The sequence below is a fragment of the Petaurus breviceps genome, unplaced genomic scaffold (genome assembly GCF_028583685.1).
Source record: "Petaurus breviceps papuanus isolate PSGF00001 unplaced genomic scaffold, PetGlider_PUasm1.0 185, whole genome shotgun sequence".
Classification (NCBI taxonomy): domain Eukaryota; kingdom Metazoa; phylum Chordata; class Mammalia; order Diprotodontia; family Petauridae; genus Petaurus; species Petaurus breviceps.
Window position 1 is genome coordinate 40458225 of NW_027185797.1, and position 7399 is coordinate 40465623.

At 48.3% G+C, this 7399-nt stretch overlaps 1 protein-coding gene and 1 long non-coding RNA gene across 3 annotated transcripts in view; one reads left to right on the forward strand and one right to left on the reverse strand.

Moving 5' to 3' along the window:
* ERCC1 (ERCC excision repair 1, endonuclease non-catalytic subunit) overlaps nucleotides 1-2264 on the reverse strand; it is a 9057-nt gene extending 6793 nt beyond the window's left edge. Inside the window, exon 1 of one of the 2 annotated variants that reach the window (XM_069089037.1) lies at nucleotides 2014-2264. The gene's annotated coding sequence lies outside the window, so the exon portion shown is untranslated. The remainder of the gene's footprint in view (nucleotides 1-2013) is intronic. The other variant, XM_069089038.1, reaches the window with a different exon arrangement.
* LOC138161943 (uncharacterized) lies at nucleotides 2221-3164 on the forward strand. The gene is made up of 3 exons (XR_011168498.1): nucleotides 2221-2322; nucleotides 2423-2523; nucleotides 2768-3164. It is a non-coding gene; the product is annotated as an uncharacterized lncRNA (long non-coding RNA).
* The last annotated feature ends 4235 nt before the right edge of the window (nucleotides 3165-7399 follow it).

Below are 7399 nucleotides of genomic sequence, written 5' to 3' on the forward strand. Positions count from 1 at the left end.
TGTCTGCAGGACAGTCTCCAGACCCCTGCAACAACAGCACTGTCCTTCACCAGTGGACAGTATTCACTCTCTGTCTGCAGGACAGTCTCAGGGCTTCTTAACCAACAGCCAGGTTCCAGGACTTCTTCAAGAAAAGGACTGTCTTTCACCAGTGGACAAATCTGGCAAAACAACATCAAAACAGACAGACAAAGTACCAGCAAAACAGCCATGTCTCCTCAGTCCTTGGCAGCTCCAGGGGCAGGTCTCAAAAGTCCAGGGCGATTCAAAGTGGCCCCCAGCAATTCTCTTAGTCTCTCTCTCTGCCTCCACGTGGGTGCTGCTTCCAAAAAGTTCTTCTGCCTCTCTCTTGTCTCTCCAAATCTATGTCACCGGCTCCTCCCAGTTCAAGACTTTCTTTTCACATCAACAAGTCCATCCCACAGGTGGGATTAACAAGCTCTGGGTTTTAACACAATCAGTTTGAAAACCAAGCCAATACAGGGGAATCTTTAATTGCCATTACTATCACAGTGCCCCACAGTGCCCCACACTCCCAGCACCCTGATGTCCCTGGTGCCCCACAGTGCCCTACACTCCCAGCACCCCAGTGGCCCTGGTGCCCCACAGCACCACACACTCCCAGTACACAATATCCTTACCAGTGCTCCAGTCAGTCAGCCAGTAAACATGTATTAAGCACCTACTATATGTCAGACCCTGTGCTCAGCCCTTGGGATACAAAGAAAGGCAATAGGCCCTGCCCTGAGGCGCTCCCAATCTAAGGGGGGAGAGGACATGAAATAACTGCCAACAAGCCCGAGAGGGATGAATAGGAAATAATGTCCAGAGGGAGTCACTAGGGTTCAGAGGGCTCAGGAAAGGCTTCCTGGAGGAGGAGCAGAACAAGGAGAGCTCAACGCCATGAAAGCCGAGAAGGAAAAGTGTCGGAGGCTGCAGAAGGTCATTCTGTTTGGCAGTTAGGAGATCACTGGTGACTTTGGAGAGAGCAGTCAATGATGAGACTGGAAGCCAGACTGCAGAGATGGATCAAGGGAGGGGGCTTTGAGAATAGGACATGATTATAGGCAGGAGGGAAGGAGTCAATAGAAGGGAGAGATCAAAGATAAGAAAGTGGGCATGATGGAGGGGGCAATCTGTTGGAAGAGACAGGATGGAACAGGATCACCCCGCGAATAGAGGGATTTGATAGGATAGGAAGGGCCACCTGTCCATGTGAGACAGGGGTGGAGGAGGAGGAGATAGGAGATGAGACCAGGCTGGGGAAGCTAGGTAGTGCATTGGCTAGAGGACTGGCCCTGGATTGACACTTGACACTTACTAGCTGTGTGACCCTGGGCAAGTCACTTAACCCCAACTGCCTTGCCAGAGAGAGAGAGAGAGAGAAGGGAGCTCTCAGCAAGTGTCTTCACTTTTTTCTTGTAAAATACCATCTCAGGAAGGGAGGAGGGGAAGAAAAGAGGAAAGGATAGAATTTAGAACTCAAAACTTTAAAGAATGTTAAAAATGTTTTAACAAATAATTGAGGGAAAATAAAATACATTTTAAAATCTATATGGCAGGGTTTTCAGCTGAGAAGGTTGGGGGAGGGGGAGTCGTGGGAAGTGTGAAGAGGGGGAAAAGGTGTAGAAGACCGGCTGTGGGCAGCGGGACGGGGAGGTGATAAGGGCGGTACAGTGGAATCCCGAGCAGCAGGGAGGGCCCCCGTGCCCGGGATGCGACGTAAATATCAACAACGCCTTCCTTTAGCAGCACGTGCGCAGGAAGGAGGACAGCCCCGCCCTCACGTTCCCGCTGCCCCCAATAAAGCTTTCGGAGCTTCGACCCCTAGCAATCCAAGCCTCCCACCCCCTCCACTGTACTCTCCATTGGCCCCCAGAGCCCCACAAGCCCCGCCCCCTCTTGTCCCCGCCCTCCATTCCGCACGCCCCACCCTTTTCGTGCCCGCTCCTGGTCCCTGTGTTCCACAAGCCCCGCCCCTGACTCCACACGCCCCGCCCGCCCGTTGCTCACCTCCCGCCCAATTCCGTGTGCCGTGTCAGGGCACCCCCGTGATTGATCAGCGGGACAGCCAATCCCTGGCGCACGACGCTCTCCCCATGAGCCGCGTGTACTCCACTGCTACACCCAGACTTTGTTTTCTGATCCTAGCTCGGGCTCTGGGACAGCCTGGATCCTTTCGAATGCGTGTGGTGAGGAAGAAGAGGAGAGTCCGGCTTCGGCTAGAGAGGCCCTCATAGGCCTCTGGCAGCGGTACTTCCGGCTTTTCTGGCCCTCAGAAAAGGACCATCGAGATGTGACACTCTGGCCCAGCGCTCTATGGTCCTGGAGGACTGGGGCATGGGGGTGGGGAGGGAATGTCTGACGTTTCTGGCTTCTTGTGTTTCTCCTGCCTCTGACTCTGCCTTTTACTCCTGAGCAGGAGCTTTGGAGACCTGGATTCTGAGTCCTCCGGCCCATTTCACTTTGGGCGAGTGTCTTCTTATGTCTGGGCCTCAGTTTCCTCCTTTGTAAAATGACCAGGTCGGCCTCCTAAGTCCCTTCTTGCCCCCATCACCCTCCATCTTCATCCTCATTCCCGTGGGCCCCTCTCTCTCTCCTTTTCTTTTCTTCTCCTTCCTCAATTGGGGTAATGCAATTACTTCACATCATTCACTTAAAAAAAAGGTTTTACTTCATTTTTAAGCCAGTGAGTGGATGGGGAGGGGCTGAACGAACCCAGGTATGCCCCCGCCCACTGCCAACCCAGGCTTTTCCCACCATACAGAACCACAGAACTTCAGAGTGGCAGTAACCGTGTAGTCTGGCCCTGTCCCGCCCCTCCACCCAGATCTCCTGTGCTGGTCCCTAGCCTTGGAAACCTGGGGTCAGTGACATCGGTATGGAAAGAACCCCCAAGAACGCCTTCCTTCCTTCTCCCTGGACGTAAATGGAATGGTTTCTCTTCCTGTCGGGGCATACTTGTTTTATTCACTTTATTCGCTTGTTTTATTCAAATCACTGGACAAATGAGTTAATAAATGTAAAAGCCCTAAGCACATAGTAACACATAGAACATAGTAATACATAGCACACAGTAACACCGCACTACATAGTAACACATTGAACATAGTAACATAGCACATAGTAACACATAATGCATAGTAACACAGCACTACATAGTAACATAGCACATAGTAATAGCACTACATGGTAACACATAGCACATAGTAATACCTGCCACAGAGTCACGGCGACATAAGTGTCAGTTGTAAATTTCCAGCCTTGGGTGGAAGGTAGGGAATTAGGAAGCCTGCTGGAGGGATTGTGGTTCCCAGTAATGGGAACAGGAATGAAGAGTCTTGGATAGAGGGCAAAGAAAACTGGCTTTGAAGTCCAGTTGTTAGTTATAGTCCATATGACCTTGACCAAGTCACATCCCCCTTCTGGGGCTCAATTTCCTAAACTGTAAAACAAGGGGATTAGCCTAGATAGATGGTCCTCAATGACTTCTCCCACCCTAAATCCTATGATCCATTTCTCCTAATTCTTCATATTCATCATTCCTTAGGGTATGTATGTAGCTAGATAGACAGATACATGTGTGTGTGTGACACACACCCATATGGGGAGGGGGCACGGTCCAAACCTGTGGTTTCACCAATGTTGGGAACACCTGGTGAGGAAACTAATGTAGCTCTGCAATTATTTGCAACTTACAGATTTAGATAGTTTGCTGAAGGCCCTAGGGTTAAGTGACTAACCCAGAGTCATATAGCCAATAGCTGTCTGTCCCAGGTAGGACTTGAATTCAGGGCTTCCTGACCTGAAGGCTGGCTTCTATTCTGTCTCTCATATATACTCATATAATACAACTACTTCAGACATTCCCCAGCCACTGGGCTGGGATTGATGTATAATACTGATCATTTTCTGTAGTAGCAAATAGCTTGGACCAAACATGATGTCCATCACTCAGGGAATGGCTAAACACTGTGATCAGGTATAGGTCAGGTATTTATTGTATTGTCAAGTATTTGGGGCAGGTAGGTGGTGCAATGGATAGGGTGCTGGGCCTGGAGTCAGGAAAACTTGACTTCATATCCAGCCTCAGACACTTCCCAGCTGGGTGACCCTGGGCAAAGCACTTTAACCCTGCCTGCTTCAGTGTCCTCATCTGTAAAATGAGCTGGAGAAGGAAATGGCCAGCCCCTGGAGCATCTCTGCCAAGAAAACCCCACATGAGGTCATGAGGAGTCACGCATGACTGAACAACAACAGCAGGTATTTATTTCCTATACACAAAGGGAATGCTGAACACAAAACCACAAACATCCATTAGATAATATGCAGATTTAAACAAGTGTTAGTATGAACAAGGAGTGAAATCGTTGCTCAGCTCCCGCGGAAGGTCCTTTGCCCCAAGAATCTACTCTTTGACCCCCAAAACAAGAACACTTGCAGCTCCTCCTTCATGCCCATCCCACGTAAAGCATGACTCTTCCCCTGGCTGAGGCAGACCCCTGGCCATGCACACAGGCCAGCCCCTATTGTTCCAGCTTGCCAGCAGACTGCCCTGCCCCCCATCATCTCTGCCCTCTGTAGCAGCAAGCACCCCAAGCGTCCTCAGGGTTTGCAGCTACCACAGGTTCTTGGATCTGCTTTGTTAAAGGAAAGCAACTCAAAATGGGTTAACAAGCTTACTTTAATCAGTCAGACATATATCGTTTACCTTGTTCAGGAGAAAAGGTCAGCACCCTGAACCTCAAAGTATACAGGCATAATTATCAAGACAGAAACATCAAGTAGACAGATTTCCAAACTGTCAAACCATTACATCCATACCCAGTCAACATCTGGGTTTCCACATTCTGGGTTTTTCAAAGCCGGGGGACTCTCAACAACAGCTTCCCAGAATTCAGATCAAATCACAGAACACTTCTCAAAGTGAGTCCCAAAACAAAGTTACACATCAGGGCTTATATAGCCTTCTCCTGGCTCAGAGAATGTAACAACCTTATTGACTCACTGGCCAATCAAGAAGTATCTACTGAAAAACAAGCCTCCCACCCCAGGCTTCAGGTGCACATTAGCCTAGGGGCAGGGAAGATCTTTAAAATTTACATTTCCATTACACCCTCACTTACCTTCACTCTCTCCCTTTCTCCTGACTGCTTCCCTGCTGCCCACAAACTTGCCCATGGCTTCCTCCTTTTCAAAATACCTTCCCCCTAGCAATCATCCTATATTTCTCTGGAGAAGGTTGTCTACAGTAGGTGCCTCCATGTCTTTCCCTCTTACTTTCTTCTTAATTCTCTGCAATCTGGCTTCAACCTCATCTTTCAACAGAAACTGTTCTCCCCCAGTTACCAATGATCTCTTAACTGCCAGAGCTAATTGCCTCTTCTCAGTCCTCCTTCTGATCTCCTCTGTCATTTGGATCCTTCTTCCCCTTGACAGTCTCTTCTCTATAGGCTTTGGGGACATCTCCCTCTGTCTCTGTGTGTGTGTCTCTCTCTCCTCTCTTTTTCTCTCTCCCATTAAGTGCCTTGCCCAGGGTCACACAGCTGGAAAGTGTCAGAGGGCAGACTGGAACTCAGGTACTCCTAACTCTAGGGCGGGTGCTCTATCCTCTATGCCACCTAGCTGCCCCCAGAACCAGTTCTCTATACATTAACTTGAATACGATTTGCCATCAATCTGTTATTTTGTGGGTCCCCTATATTCCCTTCCCTTCCCCCTCCCAGAGGATCATTCAGTATAACCAAAAAAAAAGTTCTTTTCCTTTTTGTCTTCTCTTTTCTTTTCGTTGGGTCTCCCTATTGCCAAGCATGGAAGTTCCGGACCCATCCTAGAGCCCATCCTCCTCTGATGGGTACTGGAGGTTTGATCATCTCTCTGGGTCTGCTCTGGGCTGGTTCTCCCTCAGGCACGATGCTGTTCCCTGCCTGCCTTCGCCCCCTCCTGGTGGCTCACGGTATTGAAGCCAGACTTAACATCGATGTCACTGGCTCAGCCCACTGCAGCTCTGAGATTTGTCTTCCCTTCCTCTGTAGCAAGGACTGCCAGCATGTGCTGCCCATGCCCTAGGTACAAATAATTTTTTTTTACATAAGAAAAAAATTGGATAAAAAGCAATTAGCAAAACCAATCAATACATAAAATAAAATCCAAAAATATATGCAATCTCCCCTCCCCCCCAACCTCCCACCTCTGCAAAGGATTAGGGGTAGAGGATGCAAGGAGATGCAACATTCAGTTTAGAGTGCTTTGTGGTGTTTGTTTGGTCTTCCCATTTACATGCCTGTAGTTATTGGGTGGGAGTGGCTAGGTGGTTCAGTGAATAGAGTACTGGACATGAAGTCGAGAAGACCTAAGTTCAAATCTAGACTCTGTGACCCTGGGCAAGTCACTTAACCTCTGTTTGCCTTAACCCACTGGAGAAGGAAATGGCAAACCACTCTGGACCTGGAGTCAGGAATACCTGAGTTCAAATCCAACCTCAGACACTTACTAGCTTTGTAACTCTGGGCAAGTCACTTCCCCCTGTTTGCCTCAATTTCCTCAAATGTAAAATGAACTGGAGAAGGAAATGTCAAACCCCTCCAGTATCTTTACCAAGAAAACCCCCATAGCCAGTATTGGCAGGCTTGATCCACAGGGTCACAAAGAGTCAGACATGACTGAACAAGTCACTGGTTATCCTGTTTTCCTAGATCTATTGACTTCACATAGGTCTTTGCCAAGCTTTGCCATTTCCTAATGTCCAGTGATGTTCCATTATATTCAGCTACCACAATTTATTTGACCACCCCCCTAATCTATGGAAAGTCTTTAATTTCTCCAAGGTTCCCTGGGTAGGCCTGGCCAACTGGTGGGCATGGCTCTCTTCTCCAGGTCTAACATGAGAGACCATGTGACCCACCCACATACTTAATAGAGTATCTGGAAAATGGGTTCTTTTTCAACTGAGCTGCTTTTAGCCCAGCCACCACCCCTATCAATCTTGCTTTTTTATCTATGCCTCCCACTTCCCCTCCTCACCCACTAAACAATAACATAAAAATAAAGCCTTTGTATCACATGCACACATACCAATAAAACGAATCCTCTCATTGGCCACATCCAAAAAAGTAGTTCTCATTCTGTACTTTAAGTCTGTCCCCTCTCTGGCAGGCAGGGCATAGTGGAACAGGGGTGGGGGTGGCATTTCATCTGCAGTCCTCTGGCCTTACCATTTATCATCTCATCAATCAAATTCGGAAATCTTTCAAAACTGGGCTTTTCTTTCCCTTGTTGTCATGGTATAAAATTATCTGCTCACCTCCCTCAGCATCACCTCAGAGAGGTCTTCCCAATGTGCTCTGAAACTGCCTCCATTATTTCTCATGAAACAAAAAATATTCCATTACATTCATAT